The sequence below is a fragment of the Phyllobates terribilis genome, unplaced genomic scaffold, assembly GCF_046119375.1.
Source record: "Phyllobates terribilis strain yellow unplaced genomic scaffold, ASM4611937v1 Scaffold_1__5_contigs__length_1240528914, whole genome shotgun sequence".
NCBI lineage: Eukaryota > Metazoa > Chordata > Amphibia > Anura > Dendrobatidae > Phyllobates > Phyllobates terribilis.
Window position 1 is genome coordinate 238,209,008 of NW_027362761.1, and position 26,736 is coordinate 238,235,743.

A 26,736-nucleotide genomic window follows, 5' to 3' on the forward strand; every position below is an offset into this window, starting at 1 on the left:
TATTTAATAAAAGGATTAAATAAGAAGATATTTTATAATAAATATCACATTACCTGTTTACCTTGATGATCAGATAAGGTCAAGAAATGCTATAGATGTATATTTTGTTTAGACAGGCAAAAACTTTGAGGTTTTCAAGCTGAAACTGTTTTAGGAAATGCCGGTGTTTTTTATCCAGAAGCATTTTTTGTTAATGTTTCTTTGTTAGTGGATTATAAAAATGTTTCTTTCGGGTGTTTGAGCATTTTTTTGGACAGTTTTCGGAAGTCTTTTGACGTTCATTAAACAATTAATAAAATGCTAGTGTTTTTTTTTAAGTAAAAATGCTGAAAAAATGCTCAAAGAAAATGCACAGATGTCTTCTGGACATATTTTAAGCCTTCTCTTTCACTTATATTGTAAAGTAAAGCAGCGTCTTCCAAACAGAAAACACTTGAAGAAGGGTCTGCTCACTTCTTTTGACCACTTGACGTTTTTGGAAACCTGAAGGGGTTAAAAGATGTGTGACATGCAGAAGTAGTGCTGTTTCAGAGTGTGACATGCAGAGGTAGTGCTGTTGCTTTAAAAGCATTCAGCAACTATTAGAAGTAACGCAAGCACAGGAAACAGAAAGTGTTGTGCTCAAGAAGCATCCAGCAACTAGAGGGGTTAACACAGTCACAGGAGAAGGGGAATGTTTTAGCAGAGCCCCAGGGGGATTGTGGGGAAGTTATTTACTGTCTGGCCAAAGCTGAAGAGAAAGGTGGCTTATGATCTGTATCTCACAGAAGTCAAGGGAACAGAATTCAAGTCAGGTGGGAAGCTAAACAAAAGGTCAGTTAGACTCCCTGAGCTAACAATGTGGAGTATTATCGGGCAAGAAGATAAGGACTGGAAGGAAGCCTGTCATAGAGATCATCTCCCTCATCACACCCCCCCCCCCTCCATCTCCATGCAGGATAAATAATGCTGTGTACTATTGAGTCCCTGTGAAGGAAAAGCCTGGGGTTGTGTATGCATTAAAACCGTGCTGTACTGTGCTACCGGATAATAGACTGTGTACTGCTGTGCTGCAAAGGAGGCTGTACTGTTATTACTGGAGCCTGTTGCTCAAAGAGACATTTGCATTGCACTGGCCGTGCCGCATTAAATGTTACTGTTCTACCGTTTATGAAGATTCTTGTCAGATGTGTCTGATCTGCAACTGAATCTATCGTGTGCCTGAGAGAAGCTGCAGCCTATGGTTGATCTCAGTAACGGCTCCCCCAGAATTCCAACGAATTCATGTAACCAGTCTTGCCCCTATCTGAACTTAGGCGGTGTGCGTGTAACAGATGGTCAAAATCCTGAACATATGCAGAGGAAGTTGCTTTTGCATAGATACGAATAGGCATTTTTCAAGGTGACCCACTGAAAAAAAAAATTCGGTGAGCATACCCTATGGTCATTTTCACACCTATAGAACATATGTTATTACATCTCTGCGGTAAAGTAAAAAGGACCTGATGGCTCTTCTGCCTGTTGTAATGAAGAGGATCTGCTCTCCCATGTGGTGTAATAAAGAGCATCTGCCAGCTCTCCCATGTGGTGTAATAAAGAGGATCTGCCAGCTCTCACATGTGGTGCAATAAAGAGGATCTGCCAGCTCTCCCGTGTGGTGTAATAAAGAGCATCGGCCAGCTCTCCCATGTGGTGTAATAAAGAGGATCTGCCAGCTCTCCTATGTGGTGCAATAAAGAGGATCTGCCAGCTCTCCCGTGTGGTGTAATAACGAGGATCTGCCAGCTCTCCCGTGTGGTGTAATAAAGAGCATCTGCCAGCTCTCCCGTGTGGTGTAATAAAGAGCATCTGCCAGCTCTCCGGTGTGTTGTAATAAAGAGCATCTGCCAGCTCTCCCATGTGGTGTAATAAAGAGGATCTGACAGCTCTCCCTTGTGGTGTAATAAAGAGGATCTGCCAGTTCTCCCGTGTGGTGTAATAAAGAGCATCTGCCAGCTTTCCCGTGTGGTGTAATAAAGAGCATCTGCCAGCTCTCCCATGTGGTGTAATAACGAGGATCTGCCAGCTCTCCCGTGTGGTGTAATAAAGAGCATCTGCCAGCTCTCCCGTGTGGTGTAATGAAGAGCATCTGCCAGCTCTCCCATGTGGTGTAATAAAGAGGATCTGCCAGCTCTCCCGTGTGGTGCAATAAAGAGGATCTGCCAGCTCTCCCGTGTGGTGTAATAAAGAGTGTCTGCCAGCTCTCCCATGTGGTGTAATAAAGAGCATCTGCCAGCTCTCCCATGTGGTGTAATAAAGAGGATCTGCCAGCTCTCCTATGTGGTGCAATAAAGAGGATCTGCCAGCTCTCCCGTGTGGTGTAATAGCGAGGATCTGCCAGCTCTCCCGTGTGGTGTAATAAAGAGGATGTCTCAGCTCTCCCATATGGTGTAATGAAGAGGATGTGTCAGCTCTCCCGTGTGGTGTAATAAAGAGCATCTGCCAGCTCTCCCGTGTGGTGTAATAAAAAGGATCTGCCAGCTTTCCCATGTGGTGTAATAAAGAGGATCTGCCAGCTCTCCCGTGTGGTGTAATAAAGAGCATCTGCCAGCTCTCCCATGTGGTGTAATAAAGAGCATCTGCCAGCTCTCCCATGTGGTGTAATAAAGAGCATCTGCCAGCTCTCCCATGTGGTGTAATAAAGAGGATCTGCCAGCTCTCACGTGTGGTGTAATAAAGAGCATCTGCCAGCTCTCCCATGTGGTGTAATAAAGAGCATCTGCCAGCTCTCCCATGTGGTGTAATAAAGAGGATCTGCCAGCTCTCCCATGTGGTGTAATAAAGAGGATCTGCCAGCTCTCCCACGTGGTGTAATAAAGAGGATCTGCCAGCTCTCCCACGTGGTGTAATAAAGAGGATCTGCCAGTTCTCCCGTGGTCAATCATGGTAATGCTGCAATTTCTACTTCTATTAAAAAATAGCACATCACGTGAAAAGCTGGTAAAACTCAAACATACAGTTAGGTCCATATATATTTGGACAGAGACAACATTTTTCTAATTTTGGTTCTAGACATTACCACAATGAATTTTAAACAAAACAATTCAGATGCAGTTGAAGTTCAAACTTTCAGCTTTCATTTGAGGGTATCCACATTAAAATTGGATGAAGGATTTAGGAGTTTCAACTCGTTAACATATGCCACCCTGTTTTTAAAGGGACCAAAAGTAATTGGACAATTGACTCCAAGGCTATTTCATGGACAGGTGTGGGCAATCCCTTCGTTATGTCATTCTCAATTAAGCAGATAAAAGGCGTGGAGTTGATTTGAGGTGTGGTGCTTGCATTTGGAAGGTTTTTCTGTGAAGTAAACATGCAGTCAAAGGAGCTCTCCATGCAGGTGAAACAAGCCATCCTTAAGCTGCAAAAACAGAAAAAACCCATCCGAGAAATTGCTACAATATTAGGAGTGGCAAAATCTACAGTTTGGTACATCCTGAGAGAGAAAGAAAGCACTGGTGAACTCATCAATGCAAAAAGACCTGGGCGCCCACGGAAGACAACAGTGGTGGATGATCGCAGAATAATCTCCATGGTGAAGAGAAACCCCTTCACAACAGCCAACCAAGTGAACAACACTCTCCAGGAGGTAGGCGTATCAATATCCAAATCTACCATAAAGAGAAGACTGCATGAAAGTAAATACAGAGGGTTCACTGCACGATGCAAGCCACTCATAAGCATCAAGAATAAAAAGGCTAGACTGGACTTTGCTAAAAAACATCTAAAAAAGCCAGCACAGTTCTGGAAGAACATTCTTTGGACAGATGAAACCAAGATCAACCTCTACCAGAATGATGGAAAGAGAAAAGTATGGCGAAGGCGTGGTACAGCTCATGATCCAAAGCATACCACATCATCTATAAAACACGGCGGAGGCAGTGTGATGGCTTGGGCATGCATGGCTGCCAATGGCACTGGGTCACTAGTGTTTATTGATGATGTGACACAGGACAGAAGCAGCCAAATGAATTCTGATGTATTCAGAGCCATACTGTGTGCTCAGATCCAGCCAAATGCAGCCAAACTGATTGGTCATCGTTTCATACTACAGATGGACAATGACCCAAAACATAAAGCCAAAGCAACCCAGGAGTTTATTAAAGCAAAGAAGTGGAATATTCTTGAATGGCCAAGTCAGTCACTTGATCTCAACCTAATTGAGCATGCATTTCACTTGTTAAAGACTAAACTTCAGACAGAAAGGCCCACAAACAAACAGCAACTGAAAACCACCGCAGTGAAGGCCTGGCAGAGCATCAAAAAGGAGGAAACACAGCGTCTGGTGATGTCCATGAGTTCAAGACTTCAGGCAGTCATTGCCAACAAAGGGTTTTCAACCAAGTACTAGAAATGAACATTTTATTTACAATTATTTAATCGGTCCAATTACTTTTGGTCCCTTTAAAAACAGGGTGGCACATGTTAAGGAGCTGAAACTCCTAAACCCTTCATCCAATTTTAATGTGGATACCCTCAAATGAAAGCTGAAAGTCTGAACTTCAACTGCATCTGAATTGTTTTGTTTAAAACTCATTGTGGTAATGTCTAGAACCAAAATTAGAAAAATGTTGTCTCGGTCCAAATATATATGGACCTAACTGTAGGTAAAGTACATCAGTCCTTGTGTGGAGTAGTAAATCAACAGTCAACTCTCCTGTGCAGTGCACTACAGAGGCTCAGTCAGCTCTCCTGTGCGGTGCACTACAGAGGCTCAGTTAGCTCTCCTGTGTGGTGCACTACACAGGCTCAGTTAGCTCTTCTGTGTGGTGCACTACAGAGGCTCAGTCAGCTCTCCTGTGTGGTGCACTACACAGGCTCAGACAGCTCTCCTGTGCGGTGCACTACAGAGGCTCAGTCAGCTCTCCTGCACAGTGCACTACACAGGCTCAGTAAGCTCTCCTGTGCGGTGCACTACACAGGCTCAATCAGCTCTCCTGTGCGGTGCACTACAGAGGCTTGGTCAGCTCTCCTGCATGGTGCACTACACAGGCTCAGTCAGCTCTCCTGTGCGGTGCACTACAGACGCTCAGTCAAATCTCTTGTGCAGTGCAATACAAAGGCTCAGTCAGCTCTCCTGTGCGGTGCACTACACAGGCTCAGTCAGCTCTCCTGTGCGGTGCACTACAGAGGCTCAGTCAACTCTCCTGTGCGGTGCACTACAGAGGCTCAGTCATCTCTCCTGTGCAGTGCACTACAGAGGCTCAGTCAGCTCTCCTGTGCGGTGCACTACAGAGGCTCAGTCAGCTCTCCTATGTGGTGCACTACAGAGGCTCAGTCAGCTCTCCTGTGTGGTGCACTACACAGGCTCAGACAGCTCTCCTTTGCGGTGCACTACAGAGGCTCAGTCAGCTCTCCTGCACAGTGCACTACACAGGCTCAGTAAGCTCTCCTGTGCGGTGCACTACACAGGCTCAATCAGCTCTCCTGTGCGGTGCACTACAGAGGCTCAGTCAGCTCTCCTGTGCGGTGCACTACAGAGGCTCGGTCAGCTCTCCTGCATGGTGCACTACACAGGCTCAGTCAGCTCTCCTGTGCGGTGCACTACAGAGGCTCAATCAAATCTCTTGTGCGGTGCAATACAAAGGCTCAGTCAGCTCTCCTGTGCGGTGCACTACACAGGCTCAGTCAGCTCTCCTGTGCGGTGCACTACACAGGCTCAGTCAGCTCTCCTGTGCGGTGCACTACAGAGGCTCAGTCAACTCTCCTGTGCGGTGCACTACAGAGGCTCAGTCATCACTCCTGTGCGGTGCACTGCAGAGGCTCAGTCAGCTCTCCTGTGTGGTGCACTACACAGGCTCAGACAGCTCTCCTTTGCGGTGCACTACAGAGGCTCAGTCAGCTCTCCTGCACAGTGCACTACACAGGCTCAGTAAGCTCTCCTGTGCGGTGCACTACACAGGCTCAATCAGCTCTCCTGTGCGGTGCACTACAGAGGCTCAGTCAGCTCTCCTGTGCGGTGCACTACAGAGGCTCGGTCAGCTCTCCTGCATGGTGCACTACACAGGCTCAGTCAGCTCTCCTGTGCGGTGCACTACAGAGGCTCAATCAAATCTCTTGTGCGGTGCAATACAAAGGCTCAGTCAGCTCTCCTGTGCGGTGCACTACACAGGCTCAGTCAGCTCTCCTGTGCGGTGCACTACACAGGCTCAGTCAGCTCTCCTGTGCGGTGCACTACAGAGGCTCAGTCAACTCTCCTGTGCGGTGCACTACAGAGGCTCAGTCATCTCTCCTGTGCGGTGCACTGCAGAGGCTCAGTCAGCTCTCCTGTGTGGTGCACTACAGAGGCTCAGTCAGCTCTCCTGTGCGGTGCACTACACAGGCCCAGTCAGCTCTCCTGTGCGGTGCACTACAGGGGCTCAGTCAGCTCTCCTGTGCGGTGCACTACAGAGGCTCAGTCAGCTCTCCTGTGCGGTGCACTACAGAGGCTCGGTCAGCTCTCCTGCATGGTGCACTACACAGGCTCAGTCAGCTCTCCTGTGCGGTGCACTACAGAGGCTCAATCAAATCTCTTGTGCGGTGCAATACAAAGGCTCAGTCAGCTCTCCTGTGCGGTGCACTACACAGGCTCAGTCAGCTCTCCTGTGCGGTGCACTACACAGGCTCAGTCAGCTCTCCTGTGCGGTGCACTACAGAGGCTCAGTCAACTCTCCTGTGCGGTGCACTACAGAGGCTCAGTCATCACTCCTGTGCGGTGCACTGCAGAGGCTCAGTCAGCTCTCCTGTGTGGTGCACTACACAGGCTCAGACAGCTCTCCTTTGCGGTGCACTACAGAGGCTCAGTCAGCTCTCCTGCACAGTGCACTACACAGGCTCAGTAAGCTCTCCTGTGCGGTGCACTACACAGGCTCAATCAGCTCTCCTGTGCGGTGCACTACAGAGGCTCAGTCAGCTCTCCTGTGCGGTGCACTACAGAGGCTCGGTCAGCTCTCCTGCATGGTGCACTACACAGGCTCAGTCAGCTCTCCTGTGCGGTGCACTACAGAGGCTCAATCAAATCTCTTGTGCGGTGCAATACAAAGGCTCAGTCAGCTCTCCTGTGCGGTGCACTACACAGGCTCAGTCAGCTCTCCTGTGCGGTGCACTACACAGGCTCAGTCAGCTCTCCTGTGCGGTGCACTACAGAGGCTCAGTCAACTCTCCTGTGCGGTGCACTACAGAGGCTCAGTCATCTCTCCTGTGCGGTGCACTGCAGAGGCTCAGTCAGCTCTCCTGTGTGGTGCACTACAGAGGCTCAGTCAGCTCTCCTGTGCGGTGCACTACACAGGCCCAGTCAGCTCTCCTGTGCGGTGCACTACAGGGGCTCAGTCAGCTCTCCTGTGCGGTGCACTACAGAGGCTCAGTCAGCTCTCCTGTGCGGTGCACTACAGAGGCTCAGTCAGCTCTACTGTGCGGTGCAATACAGAGGCTCAGTCCGCTCTCCTGTGCGGTGCACTACTCAGGCTCGGTCAGCTCTCCTGCATGGTGCACTACACAGGCTCAGTCAGCTCTCCTGTGCGGTGCACTACAGAGGCTCAGTCAGATCTCCTGTGCGGTGCAATACAAAGGCTCAGTCAGCTCTCCTGTGCGGTGCACTACACAGGCTCAGTCAGCTCTCCTGTGCGGTGCACTACAGAGGCTCAGTCAACTCTCCTGTGCGGTGCACTACAGAGGCTCAGTCATCTCTCCTGTGCGGTGCACTGCAGAGGCTCAGTCAGCTCTCCTGTGTGGTGCACTACAGAGGCTCAGTCAGCTCTCCTGTGCGGTGCACTACACAGGCCCAGTCAGCTCTCCTGTGCGGTGCACTACACAGGCCCAGTCAGCTCTCCTGTGCGGTGCACTACAGAGGCTCAGTCAGCTCTCCTGTGCGGTGCACTACAGAGGCTCAGTCAGCTCTCCTGTGCGGTGCAATACAAAGGCTCAGTCAGCTCTCCTGTGCGGTGCACTACACAGGCTCAGTCAGCTCTCCTGTGTGGTGCACTACAGAGGCTCAGTCAACTCTCCTGTGCGGTGCACTACAGAGGCTCAGTCAGCTCTCCTGTGCAGTGCACTACAGAGGCTCAGTCAGCTCTTATGTGGTGCAGTGGTCTGCTTCAGAGGCCAATTAATTAAGACTGGTGTTGCACACGGCAGTCTTAATGAGGGGCTAGCTGGAATACTATGCGCTCAATTCCTTAGGAGGCATACATTACTTCATGTATTTGGCGCATCTCCTCTGTGATGTGCGCCTCTGTGCACCTCACCAGAAATGCTACTCCAGCGATTGACTGAAGTAGCATTACTAGTATAAGAAATGCCTGCCCTTTTGCTGAATTTGATGGCTGGGCATAGTCACACACTGTCCCCTCCCCACCTCCTCCCTTTTTGGCTCAAGCTGCTTCAAACTAGCATGAAATCGACAAAAGTCACAATAGTTTTGCATAAAACTTTTGCAACTTTTCAAAGCATTCAAAGAAAACTGACATAAAAGCTTTAAAGGAGTTGTCCACTACTTTTTATTACCCCCCAATGTATTCTCACGGGGGCCCCTAAGGGTTTTTGTAAATACCTTGTGTTGCAGTTACTGCCTGTGAGCGGCGCTATCGCTGACCGCTCACAGGCATTACCCCCGGCTGCAGCCAGCTTTGACATCCGCTAATGTCACGTCACGGTTCCAGATGCAGCCGGGGGTCTCTCTCTTTTATGTTCCACAGGTGGATGCTGGGCTGTGGGCGGAGTTACTCCGCGCGTCACACCCAGCATCCACCGCGTGCTCTCCCTCTCCCCATTCATTGGGAAAGCGCGTGCTGGATGCTAGGTGTGACGTAGAGGGTAACCCTGTCCACAACCCAGCATCCATCACGGGGACCACGTCACTGATGTCACGCCTCACTTGACGTGACATCAGTGGCGGGTCACGTGATGCCTGTGAGCGGCGAAGTATAGCAACGCTCACAGGCAGTAACTGCAACACAAGGTAATTACAAATACCCTTAGGGGCCCGGGGGGGCTTTACGTTGGTGGGAGTAATAAAAAGTAGTGAACAACTTCTTTAATGATTCGGCCCCTCATATTACTTCCCCTCCCCCCAGTGGACCAATCAAGATGGAATAAATTGTTTGAATCTAATAGAAAAGTAGCTTTCCTATGTGAGGCATTTTATAATTGGAGAAGGCTGATGAATTGATCAGGTCACATTTTTCTCCACCAGCGGACATTTGTATGTGTAAGGTGCACAGGACAGTAATGGTCGAGGGGCTGCGTTCCCATGGCACCTTACAAATAAATCATGTCCCAGTGTGCCATCTCATGTATTGTGCATTACACTCATTTGCAGCCCACAGGCCTCCGCTGTCTTCAGTTCTGCATACTCAGGAACTGCCGCACACCGCTCAGGGGACACCCAGTTCATTTCAACATTTAACATTTTACATGACAGATGAAGTGCATCAGATTGTATCACACAGTATCGGGCACAGCATCCTACGTTTTCTTGTTTCAGTAACAGTACATTTCACGCTTTACTTTAGTTTCTGCCTGAACTATCTCTGCTGTAACAGTTCCTGTCAGCCCCATAGATTTTCTGCCCGGCCCCACATTGCCGAGATCCATAACCTTTCCCTCATGTGGTTCCACGTCCAAATTCCTCTGTATGAAAGGGGTGTCAGTGCTCAGTGCTCTCCAGGGCTGGCTCCAGGTTGTGGGCCCCTTTAACACATACCACGATTCATGACGCACAGATACCGCAGAGAAATATATATATATAGTACAATGCCAAAGATTTCACTTCTTACATTACATGAGTGATATCTATTGTAAATTCTACAATAACTCAGAAACCGGCGAATCGCTCCATACAGGATACTGGCCCCCATATAACACTCCATACAGGATACTGGCCCCCATATAACGCTCTGTACAGGATACTGGCCCCCATATAACGATCCATACAGAATACTGGCCCCCATATAACGATCCATACAGAATACTGGCCCCCATATAACGCTCCATGCAGGCTGTGCCCCCACATAATGCTCCATGCAGGCTGTTCCCCCCACATAATGCCTCATGCAGGCTGTTCCCCCCATATAATGCCCCACACAGGCTGTTCCCCCCACATAATGCCCCATGCAGGCTGTTCCCCCCATTTAATGCCCCATGCAGGATGTCACCCCCCCTAATAATGCCCCATGCAGGATGTCACACCTCCCTCCCTTATAATGCCCCATGCAGGATGTCACTTGCCCGGGTGCGCCGGGTGCTGACATCGGCCCTGGTGCTCTCCATAGCCACTGACTTAAGCCTTGAGCTCCGGACGTTGCAGAAATATACACAGGGAATTAGGCCTCATACAGCCCAGCACAACTTGTACTTGCTTCTGCTAGCAGTTCACTGCACCTTGAATTCCCCCTAGCAATTGTCACCAATGAATTCTAACTGACTAAACCGGGAAGTGGCTGCCTTTTACTGGCTCTAACCCCCCCACCCATACTTTCTATATCTAGTATGCCCACAACTGAATCTTTCTCTTTCTCATGAAATATAATAAAACCATGTCACAACATATACTTAATTACACTCCTTGCAGATGTTGTCTTTAGGGGTAGAGGAGTATGACATCTCCTGTAACACCCTTACATTTGGACAGAAGTTCTGGTCAGTTTTGTGAAGAAACTGCAGTAATAGGAGAAAGTTGGGACCTCTTTACCTGAGAATCTGTCAGTGAGCTCGTTTCGATAGTAACAGGAAAGGTCATAACTCTCTTATCTTTCTTTATCTGAGTTCTTCTCATCTGATTTATGGCCACAGACTACATTAAAGTTGAATGTGCAGGGAAACAAAAAGCCTGTAAAAGCCAAATGGTGCAAAATTTGTAATGAAACCAAAGGGCAAAAAAAGATTTTGGGCCCAAAATAGAAGCATTTAAGTAGAAAAAAATATTATCCCCAAAGATGGCCAATCCCTGTAACCCCTTCCCGACATACGTCTTATATATACAGCACCGTGGGAGCTGCGTTCCCACAAAGCATAAGCCGCCGCGATCATGCTGAGCGCCGCCACGATTGATTGGGGGTGCCAGCTCTATGTGAACTCCCTCTGTGCTTCCATCAGCACAACGTGATGTGATCTCCATGGTGATCCCTGGCCCAATATGGCCGCAGGGTCCTTCACGGCCCTGCAGGAAGGTGGCCACTCAGCGCCTGCTCATGGAGCTCTTTTTCCTGCAGAAGCACTGCAGAGTATTAGATCAGCAATCAGGGCAGGGAAAGTTGATGTCCCATATTGGGACAATGTAATAAAGTTAAAAAAAAAAAGTTAATAAAAATTACAAAAATATTTTTAAAAAATCAGAAAAATAAAGAACAAAAGAGAAGAAAAAATATTTATCCAATAAATACATTTATCTGTGAAAAAAAAAAAAAAAAAAAGTACACATATTTGGTATTTCCGCATCCGGAACGACCTGATCTATAAAACTGTCCCACTAGTTAACCCCTTCAGTGAACACTAAAAAAAATAAATTAAAAATAAGGCAAAAAACGATGCTTTATCATCATACTGCAAAACAAAAAGTGTAATAAACACGATCAAAAAGTTGAATGTAAACAAAAATAGTACCATTGAAAACATAATTTTGTCCCGCAAAAAACCAAGCCGCCGCTCAGCTCCATCAGTGGAAAAATAAAAAATTTACAGCTCTCAGAATAAAGTGATGCAAAAATAACTATTTTTTCTATAAAATACTTTTTATTGTGTAAAAGCGTCAAAACATAAAAAAATTATATGAATGTGGTAACGCTGGAATCGTACTGACCTGAAGAATAAAGCAGCCTTATCAACTTTACCACATGCGGAACAGCATAAAAAAATCCCCAAAAAACAATTCATGAATAGCTGGTTTTTGTTCACTCTGCCTCCCAAAAAACGAATAGAAAGCGATCAAAAGATGTAATTTGTCCGAAAATGGTACCAATAAAAACGTCAACTTGTCCTGCAAAAAACAAGCCCTTACATGACTCTGTCAGCAGAAATATGGAAAAATTATAGCTCTCAAAATATGGCGATGCAAAAACTTGTTTTTACAATAAAAAGTCTTTTTTAGTGTGTGATAGCTGCCAATCATAAAAACCCAATATAAATCTGGTAGCGCTGTAATTGCACCGAACTGAAGAATAAAGTCGCCCAATCACTTATACTGCACAAAGAACTGCGTAAAAAATAAATAAAACTAATTCTTCACCTTCTATTGATTTGTTCATTCTGTTTCCTAAAGATCTCAGTAAGGCCCAGCTCACATTTATCTTGCGCTGTGCACTGAGCGCTTGTGCCGAGTAAATGTGCCGTGTAAATCTATGAAATACGTGATTCAGACGGAAATTCCTGCAGAAAATTCCCTATAATGAGGCAGATGGAGGCACTGTGGACGCCGTCTGGCCTATGATCCGGCGGTGTCCGTCTTTTTACTAGGCGTACATAAAAGTGCCATCGGCCACAGTTTTGTGCACTTCTGAAAAGAAGGACGGTGCTGAACAGAGGCCAGACAGAGTCAGGAGTAAGTCAGCTGCCTTATTATCGTAAATGGATCCCTCCGGGGCTTCATCTGAATCACGTCACTCGGAGATTTAGATGGAAACCCCAAAATAAGTGCCCAGCATAGAGCGCAGGATAAATGTGATCCTGAATGTTATGTAAAATGTTACCAATAAAAGCTTCAACTCCATTCACAAAAAAACAAGTCCTCACTCAGGTCCGTTATCTGTTAACAGAAATATAGTGGGCTTCCATGTTACTGGTAGCACATAGGCTCTGGAAAAACTAAATGACTCTTTGCCCTCCAAAAGAAATCCAGCAAATTCTGCTCTCCCAAATCCAAATGTTTCCCTCCCTTTTAGCTCCACAGTGTGCCTAAACCGCAGTTAGCGTCCATATGTTTGGCATTCCTGTAGTGATGAGAGCCTGCCTAATTTAGGGGTGCATGTCTGCAGAAGCATGAGCTAGGCATAATGTACTGGTCACTACAATGTACTGGTCACTACAGCGGCAGTTTACAATCTTCATTTAGCAACATCCACGGCTGCTTGTTTCTGGAAAACACCCATGGAGTCAAAATTGTCACTACACCTGTAGATAAATTCACAAAGGGGTATAATTTCCCAAAGGGATCACTTGAGGGGGATTCTGCTCTTCTAGAATGCTCTGTATATGGAGTCTGCAAATTATTCTAGGAAAATCTGGGCTCCATGAGGCAAAAAGCGCTCCGTTCCTCCCAAATCTCGTCATATGGCTAAGCAGTACTTCATAGCCACCTATGGAATATTTCTAAATTCAGCAGAAATTGCGGGACAAATTTTGGTGCCATTTTACCCATTTCCCAGTGTCAAAATGTAAAATCTGGGGCGAAAACAAAATTTTGGTGGTAAAAATGTTATTATTTTTTCTTCACTGCCCAATTGTATAAAATGCTGTGACACAACTGTGGTGTCAATATGATACCCTAGATGAATTCATCGAGAGGTGTAGTTTGTAAAATGGGGTCAAATATGGGGGTTTTGGCTGTTCTGGCACCTCAGGGGTTCTACCAATGTGACATGGCACCCTTAAACCAGTCCAGCAATATCTGAACTCCAATATGGCGCTTCTTCATTCCTGAGCTTTGCACTATGCCTCAAAAGTAGTTTTCGACCACATATGGGGTATCTGCGCTCTCAGAAAAAATTGCACAACAAATTTTGGGGTCCATTTTCTCCTGTTACCCTTGTGAAAATGTAAAATTTAGGGCTTAAAAATATTCTTGCGGGAAAAATTTGATTTTTTTTTTATTTTCATGACTCAATGTCACACAAAATAGTTAATAAATAACATTTCCCATATGTCTACTTTACATCAGCTCAATTTTTGGAACTAAAATTTTTTTGTTAGGAAGTTATAAGGGTTAAAAGTTGACCAGCGATTTCTCATTTTTCCAACAAAATTTTGAAAACCATTTTTTTAGGGACCACATAACATTTGAAACGACTTTGAGGGGCCTGTATGACAGAAAATACCCAAAAGTGACACCATTCTAAAAACTGCACCCCTCAAGGTGCTCAAAACCACATTCAAGAAGTTTATTAACCCTTCAGGTGCTTCACAGGAATTTTTGGAATGTGGAAGAAAAAAATGAACATTTTCATTTTTTCACAAAAATTTAACTTTAGACCCCAATTTTTTTATTTTCGCAAGGGTATCAGGAAAAAATGGACCTCAAAATGTGTTGTACAATTCCTCCTGAGCACACCAATACCCCATATGTGGGGGAAAACCACCGTTTGGGAGCACAGCAGGGTTCGGAAGCAAAGGAGCGCCATTTGACCTTTTGAATGTAAAATTTGCTTGAATAATTAGCGGACGCAATGTTGCATTTGGAGAGCCCCTGATATGCCTAACCAGTGGAAACCCCCCACAAGTGACACCATTTTGGAAACTAGATGTGTGGTGAGCACCTTGAACCCCCAGGTGCTTCACAGAAGTTTATAACATTGAGCCGTAAAAATAAAATTTTCACATTTTTCCCACAAAAATGTTTTTCAGCCCCCAATTTTCATAAGGGTAACAGGAGAAATTGCACCATACCATTTGTTGTGCAATTTCTCCTGAGTAAGCCGATACACCATATGTGCGAGAAAACCACTGTTTGGGCGCATGGCAGGGTTCGGAAGCAAAGGAGCGCCATTTGACTTTTTGAATGTAAAATTTGCTTGAATAATTAGCGGACGCCATGCCGCGTTTGGAGAGCCCCTCATGTGCCTAAATAGTGGAAACCCCCCACAAGTGACACCATTTTGGAAATTAGACCCCTCAGAGAACTTATCTAGATGTGTGGTGAGCACCCTGAACCCCCAAGTGCTTCACAGAAGTTTATACCATGGAGCTGTAAAAATAAAAAAATCTAACTTTTTCCATAAAAATGATGTTTTAGCCCCAAATTTTTTATTTTCACAATGGTAAGATGAGAAAATGGACCCCAAAAACTTTTGTGCAAAGTACGCCGATACCCCATATGTAGGGAAAATACACTGTTTGGGCGCACGGCAGAGTTCAGAAAGGAAGGAGCACTGTGTGACTTTTTTGAACGCAAAATTAGCTGGAATTAAGAGCGGACGCCATGTCGCGTTTGGAGAGCCCCCTGATGTGCCTAAATAGTGGAAACCTCCCATAAGTGACCCCATTTTGGAAACTAGACCCTTCAAGGATTTTATCAAGGGGTATAGTGAACATTTTGAATCCAGAGGTACGACACAGAAATTGATAACATTAGGTCATCATATTGAATAAGTTGTCATTAGTCTTGAGTGCAAGTGCTCACTACTTGAGTGATACTCAAGTACTCGGGTATGTACCACGTACGTGGTTGCTTGAGTGACATGCTTGAGTCCTTGCCCCGCATGTTTCACGGTTGTTAGACACCCAAAACAAAACATGAGGGGATCACACGTGCATGGCAGGCAATCCCCGCAAGGTTTTCTTGGCTGCGAAGCATATGGGGCGGAGACTAGAGCATGTCACTCGAACACCCACAATACTCAGTGCATACCTGAGCACCCAATGCAAACTCAAGTAGCGAGCACTTGCGCTCAGCACTAGTCCCCATATTGTCATAATTTTTTTTCTTTACTTTTGAAAAAATCCCAAACCTCAACACAACCCTAGCACAACCCTGACCCTAGCACAACCCTAAACCTAGCACAAGCCTAACCCTAACCCTAGCACAACTCTAACCCTAACACAACCCTAACCCTAGCACAACCCTAACCCTAGCACAACCCTAACACAACCCAAGCACAACCCTAACCCTAGCACAACCCTAACCCTAACCCTAGCACAACCCTTACACAACCCTAGCACAACCTTAACCCTAACACAACCCTAACCCTACAGTTTATTTTTTACGCCTTTCATCGTGCGGTATAAGTGATTAGATGACTTTATTCTTAGGGTCGGTGCGATTACAAAGATACCAGATTCATATCGGGTTTTTATGATTGACAGCTGTCACACACTAAAAGACGCTTTTTTTTGCAAAGACTAGTTTTGAGTTATAATTTTTCCATACTTCGGCCATTAGAGTCATGTGATGGCTTGTTTTTTGCGGGACGAGTTGACGTTTTCATTGGTACCATATTCAGGCATGTGACATTTTTTGATCACTTTCTATTCCAATTTTTGGGAGGCAGAATAAACAAAAAGCAAGAATTCAGGGATTGTTTTTTTATTTTTTTTTATGCCCTTCCACGTGTGGTGAAATTGATAAAGCAGCTTTATTTTTCGGGTCAGTGTGTTTACAGCGGTACCACATTTATATAGTTTTTTTATGCTGTTGCCGATTTTACACAATAAAAACTATTTTATAGAAAAAATAATTTTTTGGATCACTTTATTCTGAGAGCTATAACTTTTTTATTTTTCGGCGGATGGAGCTGTATGGCAGCTTGTTTTTGTGGGACATTTTTATTTACATGCGTCTTTTTGATCGCGTTTTATTCCATTTTTTGTTTGGCGGTATAATGATAAAGCATTGTTTTTTGCTCTGTTTATTTTTTATTTATTTTTTTTACCGTGTTCACTAAAGGGGTTAATTAGTGGGATACTTTTATAGGTCAGGTCGTTCTGGACGCAGTGATACCAAATATGTGTATTTTTTTGGGGGGGGGGGGTTAAATTTTTTTTAATATTTTTACAATCTTTTCTTTATTTCTTTTTTCACTTTTTGACAGTTTTCCTACTTTTACACTTTGTTCCACTATGGGACTTTCACTTTTTACAGTCTGATCGGCTGTATAGCATAGAGAGCAGCAGCATCCCTATGCTATATGCAGCCTGTCAGCGCTGCAAGCAGAAGATACTTTGATCATGCACTGCGCATGATCAAAGTATCTTCCTGCTGTCTGGTGACCCGGATGTTGTCATGACAACATCCGGGTCACCATGACAACCACAGGACCTGGCCTCAGACAGCGCGGGACGCCGGGGAAGAGGCGAGTACTGGCGTTTATCTCCGGAATTCTGCGATCGACTTCGATCGCAGTATTTCAGGGGTTAATGTGCAGGGAGCGGTGCGAGACCGCTCCTTGCACATAGTACCGGGTGTCAGTTGTGACGATCAGCGCCGAAATCGCCATGATGTACGAATATGTATCTCGCTCTTAAGTTCCAGGGAGCGGATATGTATTAGTACGTCACGGGCTAGAAAGGGGTTAATAAAACCTAATAGGGACAGCCGACGATGAGCAGGGGCACAATTTGCATTTGTTGTCGAGTGCGAACCTCCGCGGCTAGGTAGGGCTTTCATCATGGGGACAAGCAAGGAGAGATAGTTTGACCATATATTATTTCTTTCTTTCGGGGCACCAATTATTCATCTCATCTGTGAATTAAGGTACATAGAAGCCACAGTTACTGTGGGGGGATATATTCAAGTGTATTTATATATATATTTTACTAAGCTTTGCATCTCTGCCCTATAAGCCATATATAGTAGGTGAGTCATATGATTATGTGGGAACAGCTCACCCAGTGATCTGTTCTTGTCTATCATGCTGGCCAGCTAACTTTGGTAGTAAGAGTAACTATGTGATTTGGATCTGATTTGGATTTATCGGGTATTCTATCAATATCATATTAGATCAGTGATCAATAGGACCTGCCAGGGTCAGTTGACGTTGAGCGAGGGCGCCACTTGCGTCTATCATTAGGGTGCCAACCTCAGCAGCCAGGCAATCATATTCCTTAGGGATATACAGGGAGAGACAGAAACACACTATACAATGAATTATGTTTTTTGGGTCATTTTTTTGTTAATCTTGTTCTGTGATGATCTAATTACCTCTGGATTGACTTTATTCCATTTTTTAAGTATACATGTTTTAACTAAACTATCAAAAATTAATTTCTAAAGGGTATTCTTTCTGTAAACTCTTAATTAACTGCTAATTCTTGTAAGTCAATTTCTCATTTGGCACCATTCATTTTACCATATAATGTACTGAAATTCAAATCTGCACCTTGTCATGTAAAAAACAAGCACTCAAACGTCTATGTTCGCGGAAAAATAAAAAAGTTATGGCTCTTGGAAGAAACGTGAAAAAGAAAAAAGAAAATATTCCCTGGTCTTACATTCTAGCTATAAAACAAGGTTAGTTTTAATGGTCTGTTTACCCATGTATGATCCTAAACAAAACTTTCTGTTTTAGCTTATGTCATTATCTTAAGAAGCATAGAATGCATGTAGAAAAGAATAATTATAATATTATTTAAAGAGTAATCATCATTTTAATTTTTATTTCATAAATCAAAAGTACAAGTTAAAATAAGAAACTTTGTAATTCATCTTACCAGAGAAATCTGCTTCTTTCTCCTCCTGGACTGATGTTTCATTCTCAAAATTCTCAACTCACGGGTAAAATCTGTCTTCAGTGAAAACAGACTTGCTCATTACTGAAACAGAATCTTATTAGTAACAACTGCCATCTCCAATGTAAAGTGGAGAGAGGATGAGGAGGGAGGAGCTAGTGGCAGAGCTCCTCCCTCCTCCTCTCCCTCCTTTCCATAGAACTTTATAAGCACCAACTGTCATCTCCTATCTCAGTAATGTAACAATCTGTCTTCATTAAACTTACCTGTGAATTGAGAATTTGCAGAATAAATGATCAGTCCAGGAGGAGAAAGAAGCAGATTTCCTTAACTAGATATATTAAAACCTCTCTTATTTTCATTAGAAATTGAAATGATGGTTACTCTTTAATCTTTTCTGTTGCAAACCATGCCTGAGCCTAAAGAAAAAAAACATATAAATAAAAACATTAATTACGCTTAGATTTCATGTACGTATACCACAAAAGTTTTTTTCCCATTATAATCAGAATTTTATCATTAAGATGTCACAATACACCTTTCTGCTACCCTACAACCTTCATCCAGTGCAGTGCTTAAGGTTAGTTAAAGAAGAGGATTACAGTCAAGAATCTAAAGAAGAAGATTTTAAAGAAATATTATGAAAAGAATAATTGATAGCGATGCCATCTGTGTGTTATCATAAAATATCTTTATTGCACTTGTAGGATTACATTTACAATCACAAAAAAAGCACAGGAAAGAATTGACAATACTGCATTCAGTGCATTGTGTACAGGCTGGGAGAGGAAAGTATTTACATAGCTTGAGCAGATAGATGACAGCATGATATCGTAAGAAAAAGCGAGTAACTTCTGGAAAAAGACCGCCCACCTATTCCAATGGAATTATTTTACCTACGGATGAAAAGAACAAAAAAGAATACAGTTAATGTGGTTTAATAATCCATTAAATAGTAACACTGAGCAAGTTGTAATCTCTCTCATATCTGTTTTTCTATCTACAAAACGGCAAAAAAATGAAAGAAGCACTAATCAAAGATCATTGTGAATGGGTGGCTCAGTGGTTAGCAATGCTGCCTTACAGTACTGGGGTCCTGGTATCAAATCCCACCAAGGACAACATCTGCAAGGAGTTGTATGTTCTCCCCGTGTTTGGTGGGTTTCCTCCGGGTTCTCCGGTTTCCTCCCACACTCCAAAGGCATACTGATAGGGAATGTAGATTGTGAGCCCCAATGGGGACAGTAATGATGATGTTTATGAAGGGCTGCACGGCATATCAGCAATGCATAATAATAATAATAATAATAATAAAAGCCTCAAAATCACTGGATCAAGTGATCACCATATACAAATTTCTAAACAAGGCAGCACGCCAATCAAATCTCAATGAAAAAAATAGGCTTTCTGCATTTAACCATATATACAAGCTTAAAAAAGCCCATACACATAGGGGTAAAATGTTGTGTTCATGGGCATATAAAGAAAACCCTATTTTTCCACTGAGATGTGATGGAAGTGCTGCCTTTTTGCCATCTGATTACACAAAGAAATCCTTTCTCCAAGACTCTCATCATCAGTGGCCATCTTACATACCTATAAGCTGCAAATACATTCTATTGCTAAAAATCTCAAGTGCATATTTCACATAAAGTAATCTATTGGGTATCTTAGGCTGTTTACTCATTTTGGAGGGATTGGGGATTTTTTTTTGATTAATACAAATTGATTGGACAACTGATGCCTAATAATGGTTAGATCCCTTAATGAGGTAATTTACATGTGTTCTAGGTCCCCCAACATTACATGTTTGTCATCTATCTGAAACATAGGTGACATATCTTTGATATGGTGAGCACTTATTCCTTCCCATCTGCAGGGCCATGATACAGAGGAGTTTGAATGGAGCAGGGGGTCAAACCTCCATATTGCTGCTCCTTTAGTCAGTCTCAGTTGGTGCTAATATAGCACAGCGCAGCCTTAGTAACTTCCATAAAGTTTGCATGCAGTACGCTCACCCCCTGCTCCATTCAGTGTCCTCACAGCAGTTTCATGAATGAGAAAAAATTAGAAACTTTGCATCCCTATTTGTAGTGATGGATAAGACCCCCTGAAATCAGACAATAATCACCCATCCTGGGGGATAAATGTGTGTGGTTGGGAAACCGCTTTAAAAATATTGTGTAAATTAAACCATAAAAAATGATCAAGTATGGATAATTACCAACTTTCTGTAAATAGTAGAATTAATGATAGATAACAAAGGGATAGTTTTAAAGAGGACATATCACTAGGTCCTTCTAAACCTAGATACCTCTTCTGTTTCCAGAAAGTTCATTTATTTGGGTCTAAAAGTTCAATCTGTCTCTTGCTACTACTGTCTTATCTAACGAGCTCATAATATATTGATAGGTATATGACTAAACCACCTTTCACATATAAGTGTAGTTCTCTATGTAGCATTGATGCCAGGAATATAGAAGGTTAAATACTGTAATATAAGGAGATGCTTTGGTATGTATCTAGCTTACAGGGGTTGTCCAGTCTAAAGCTACAGGTCTGCAGTGACTGCACAGTGTGCACTATGGATACTCTTGGCCACATTTCGACTAGACTGTGTCCGGCTTCACTCAATACACTCACATTGAGCGAGGCCGCGCCCATCTAGTCGGAATGTGGCCAGGAATATGCATATCGCATAATTGAGGTCACATGACCGCCTGCTCCTGCCACCAGCTACAGAGAATACTCACAGCACAGTGGGCGCAATGTGAAGATTCACAGATCTGAAGTTACATAGCATGACTGCAGACTTTTAGCTTTAGTTAGAAAACCCCTTTAACAGGTCATCTCAGGACCAAGAGCTTAGCTCATATACTCTCTTTAGTTAATTTTTGTAGATAGTTACATCATCCATAAAAGGAGCATCTAACCCAAAACTGACCAGCAATATGTATGGCTCAGATGATCAAGCTTGAATTTCTACCAAATCCCAACACATTAACGTGTCTAACCTCTGAGTCTGGATTCATACATCTCTGCTCAATGGTCTGAGTATGGACCAGCTGCTGGTCTCCTGGTCTGAACTTGCCTCATAAGCATATATAAGGATGTCAACTTCAGGTCAGGAGACCTATGACAGGTCCATCTTTAATGGTCCATACTTGGATTGCAAAACACTGATGTGTGAATCTAGCCTTAAAAAGGTCATCTAGTGCATAAAAATATTTTTTAAAGAACTCAGACTGGTTAAAAACAGAAAAGCAGAGATGCTCATCCTCACCACCTCAAAAGCTCCTGCGCCAAAGCTTAGACTGTCCCTTCTGGTCTTTAATTTCTTATGCCATCTTGACACATCAGAAATGGCAGGAAATAGCTGTTCAGCCGATCACTCACGTATTTAGGTCATCATTGCGGCCAGTGATTGGCTGCGCAGAATTTACCAACCATTTCCTGTGAGGGGAGATAGGACCAGGAACTAGAGTCCATTTGAGATGGGATTTGTGGGAGATCAATCAGGGTGATTGTTGCATCTTTTTTTTTTACCTAGACTGAACTGTTTGAAAAATGATTTCTATAATTTCTGCAGCACATCTCTTGTAAGCACTGCAGCCATTGTCTTCCATAAGGTGATAGGGGTCCAAGCTTAGGATTCCCCTTTAATAACTGCTCATACATATACCATGTTATGCACTGTGAGCCTGACACTTTATCACTATGAATCGCACCTTGAACAAAGTGATAGTAGCACTGTAGAAGAGACTCAGGAGGAAAAGCACTATGAAAGTGGAGGCTGTGGTCCACAGGTCATCAATATCATCGTCTTCCTCTATGTAACATAAATAAGCTGTGGGGATGAGATAAAAATATTAACATTAATACCAACTAGTACATAAACATCTGAAATGCACAGGTATAGTAAAACACATAAAGGGACCTTTAGGGCATGTTCACATCTTGCATAATTGCAGCTTTTTTTCTGTACCAAAAACCAGAGTGTTGGCAGGAAAAAAGCTGATAAGAAAATGTGAGTTTTTGGAGCATTTTTAGGTGCGATTTTGCAGTGTATAACTTGTGTTTTTCACCCAAAACCCTGAAAGAATTGACAGGCTGCGTCTTTGCAATAATGCAGCAGGAATAAAAGCGTGTGCATGAAATGTCAGAAATCTCATTAATTATGCTGGTACTGTAAACTGATCCAATTATGCAACATGTGAACATACACTAACCGATCTGTACAGGAAACATACATTACATTCATGCACATAGACACATATAATTGTCATATTGCCACATATCTCAAGGTAAGTCTATAGATTTATTCATACCTATGTCTATAGCAGGGATATACTGATACTACAGACTGGCCAGAAGTTGGCATAGGCAATAGTGTCTTCTATCAGAATGGCGGGAGGTTGGGGGCATAACATCAGATAAAGATTATGTTTTTTAAGTTTATATTAAATTTTAGACCAATAAAAAAGTGTGTCCTAGTGCTGGGGCCAAAAACAATAATTCAGTGGGTGGTATCCTGAAAACTGGTCCTTTAAAAATGATAATGAAGAAGCCCCAGGTGTTTTTTGTGTTTTTCCAATGTTTCTAAAATACAATAAAATTGTTATTTTTTCTCTTTTTTTCTTTTTTTTTTTAGGGCACTTATAAACTGAAAATCCCAGCTTCATTACCAAGCCAAAAGTATCCTGCAGATAAACTCAGCCCATGCGGTTTGGTGTATTTGACCAAATTTGATAGATGCCATGGATGAACGTGCCCTGTCGTTTCAAGGGTGATAGATAATTTGAATCCATTTGACAGATTTAATATGTTGGTATATTTTCAGCCGTCACTATAAAATGATGGACACAGCGCACTACTGCACAGCACTTTTACACTTATATACCTTCATCAAGGTTTTGGTGCTGATATCAACGTAGTCGTATTTTGTGATTTAATGTCTGCTGGGTTATGCCCACGGGTAGTTACATGGAGTGGGATAAAACAGTTTATAAAAGAGGCAGCTAGTTTATTCTGCTATAAAGGGCTAGAACCAGTAAAGTGCACTATGGTAATGTGTTTTTTTTCAGAATCAAATAGATTTTCTATTTTTTTTGTATTTTATCAATTTTTTTTATCGTTACATGTGAAATACACGATACGGTGGCATGTAAAGTCTCTGGGCTTCTATAGGGACTTTATGCCCCGATGCATGGTTTACCCAATACATCATATTCTACCATAAAAGTAATGCTTTTAGAGGACATTTCCAAAGTATAATTGATTTTTTCCCGGCATACATCTAATATTTTCAGATTTTAGTCAGGATTACTTCATTGATCAGCCTTATTAATTTTCATATTACACAACCTCAATATATCTTACTTTATAAATAAAAAACAAACTTTGAGAAAAGCATATTTATAATGTTAAATATGAAATGATGGTACATTGATAATACAGCCTAAATAATCAATATATTTGTTTTATTTTGCTTCTAGGCCAGGAACCTCAGACCCCCACAGTTTTACTTTACCCACCACACCAAGATGAGCTAAATAGAAAAGAATCTGTCACATTGACATGTGTGGCTCAGCATTTCTATCCAGCAGACATACTTATCAAGTGGACAAGCAGCGATCAGGTAGAAGATAGATATGTGGTGACCACTAAACCTATGCTGGAGCCTTATTCTTCTGGCAAGAAATCCTACTTCGTATATAGCACATTGACTATACCAAGCATTGATATCTGGAACTCTGGAAAATCCTACACCTGTGTGGTCGGCCATGAATCATTACCACTACAGGCCACCCAGAGGAGCATTGACAAATCCAGCGGTAAACCAACTTCCGTGAATGTGTCCCTCGTTATGTCTGATTCCTGTTAATATTCCGTCCAAAAAGCTCTGCCTCTTGTTATTCCCTATGTCATGTGTGGAAGGAGAAGGAGGAAGAAATGTCATCCTGGTGTTTGTTAGTCTTTTTTTGTACATTAACTTGATTGAACTCTGTCTGCATATTGAAAAGTAGAAATAAAAAAAATATATATAAAATGTTTTGTGTTTGATGTCTGGACTGCGTGAGCGGCATTTCTTGTGTAGTTACGAGTGTCAATTAACACTATTCGTAGTATCCATTTTTTGTACAATATTTCTCTAGACCTATGATTAACATTAGACTAAATCACCAGTTAGAGCTTGTCTAGAATTAAGACACGTACTACCAATAATACATACTTACATATCTATAATGGCCCGGATGAGCCGTAATGATAGAAACTGGAACCATGAAGGAAAATTAGAGCAGAAAACTATGGGTTTCATATATACACATAAGACACAAATTATCAATCTAATACAAAAGTATAAGGCAAAAAATATAAAATTTGGCAACAAGTAAATGGAAGCTCCATGTATTTTATATATGGTTTAGTTATACTTATAACATCTGCAGGAATGAAGCCATCTTGCATCTCTGATGATCATGATGGTGGATCAGTACAGCTAATAAATGGAGTAAAAAAAACTATACATCGTACAATAATAGGACTAAAGGTGTGGACAATAAATAACAAATGTATTTTATATATACAGGACCAGGAACTAGAGACCATTTGGGGTGGGATTTGTGGGCGATCAATGAGGCTGATTATTGTATCTTTTTTTTTTACCTAGACTGAACTGTTTGAAAAATGATTTCTATAATTTCTGCAGCACATCCCTTATAAGCACTACAGCCATTGTCTTCCATAAGGTGATAGGGGTCCAAGCTTAGGATTCCCCTTTAATAACTGCTCCTACATATACCATGTTATGCACTGACAGCCTGACACTTTATCACTATGCCGTCTCTATGAATCGCACCTTGAACAAAGTGATAGTAGCACTGTAGAAGAGACTCAGGAGGAAAAGCACTATGAAAGTGGAGGCTGTGGTCCACAGGTCATCAGTATCATCATCTTCCTCTATGTAAAGTAAATGGGCTGTGGGGATGTTATATAAATATTAACATTAATACCAACTAGTACATAAACATCTGAAAGATACGTGCATAGTAAGTAAGACAAATAAAGGGCATGTTCAGACCTTGCACCTTGCCGGAGTGTTAGCAGGAAAAATGCTGGTAAGAAAATGTGTGTTTTTTGGAATATCGAAGTGTATCACTTGTGTCTTTCACCCAAAACCCTGAAAGAATTGACATTTTGCGTCTTTGAAAAAATGTAACAGGGCTCCAAATACACATAGAAAAAAAAGCGTGTGCATGAAATGTCAGAAATGTCATTGATTATGCTGGTACTGAAAACTGATCCAATTATGCAACATGTGAACATACACTAACTGAGCTGTACAGGAAACATACATTACATTCATGCACATAGACACATATAATTGTCATATTGCCACATATCTCAAGGTAAGTCTATAGATTTATCCATACCTATGTCTATAGCAGGGATATACTGATACTACAGACTGGCCAGAAGTTGGCATAGGCAATAGTGTCTTCTGTCATAATGGCGGGAGGTGGGGGCATAACATCAGATAAAAATGTTTTTGAGTTTGTATTAAATATTAGACCAGAAAAAAAGTGTGTCCTAGTGCTGGGGCCAAAACCAATAATTCAGGGGGTGGTATCCTGAAAGCTGGTCCCTTAAAAATGATAATGAAGAAGCCCCAGGTGTTTTTTGTGTTTTTCCAACTTTCTTTAAAATATAATAAAATTATTATTTTTTCTTTTTTTTTTAATGCCTTATAATAAATTTAAAATCCCAGCTTCATTACCAAGCCAATAGTATCCTGCAGATAAACTGAGCCTATGTGGTTTGGTGTATTTGACCAAATTTGACGATGCCATGGATGAACGTGCCCTGTCGTTTCAAGGGTGATAGATAATTTGAATCCATTTGACAGATTTAATATGTTGGTATATTTTCAGCCATCACTATAAAATGATGGACACAGCGCACTACTGCACAGCACTTTTACACTTATATACCTTCATCAAGGTTTTGGTGTTGATATCAACATAGTTGTATTTTGTGATTTAATGTCTGCTGGGTTATGCCCACGGGTAGTTACATGGAGTGGGATAAAACAGTTTATAAAAGAGGCAGCTAGTTTATTCTGCTATAAAGGGCTAGAACCAGTAAAGTGCACTATGGTAATGTGTTTTTTTTTCAAAATCAAATTGATTTTCTATTTTTTTGTATTTTGTCAATTTTTTATGAGATAAAATATCCAGTTTAAATGGAACAGTCTATTCACTATTAATATTAAAATGTACAATGTGAAGCATCTTTATGGGTGTATACATGTAAGATTAATTCTGGATACTGTCTAGGTAGGAAGACATTATCATGTCTGCAAAGCACTGT

General features: G+C 42.6%; 1 protein-coding gene and 1 long non-coding RNA gene across 4 annotated transcripts in view; both read right to left on the minus strand.

The window, feature by feature from the left end:
- The window catches only part of LOC141255734 (uncharacterized), a 971,797-nt gene that overhangs the window by 127,034 nt on the left and 818,027 nt on the right, over positions 1 to 26,736 (minus strand). Inside the window, exon 1 of one of the 3 annotated variants that reach the window (XM_073671121.1) lies at positions 18,349 to 18,485. The exons of the other annotated variants lie outside the window; for them this stretch is intronic. The gene's annotated coding sequence lies outside the window, so the exon portion shown is untranslated. Of the gene's footprint in view, positions 1 to 18,348; positions 18,486 to 26,736 lie in introns of those variants that run through there. 3 annotated transcript variants of the gene reach the window in all.
- Positions 19,039 to 22,214, minus strand: LOC141166545 (uncharacterized). The gene is made up of 2 exons (XR_012251322.1): positions 22,095 to 22,214; positions 19,039 to 19,262 (listed from the first exon to the last, which is right to left on the minus strand). It is a non-coding gene; the product is annotated as an uncharacterized lncRNA (long non-coding RNA).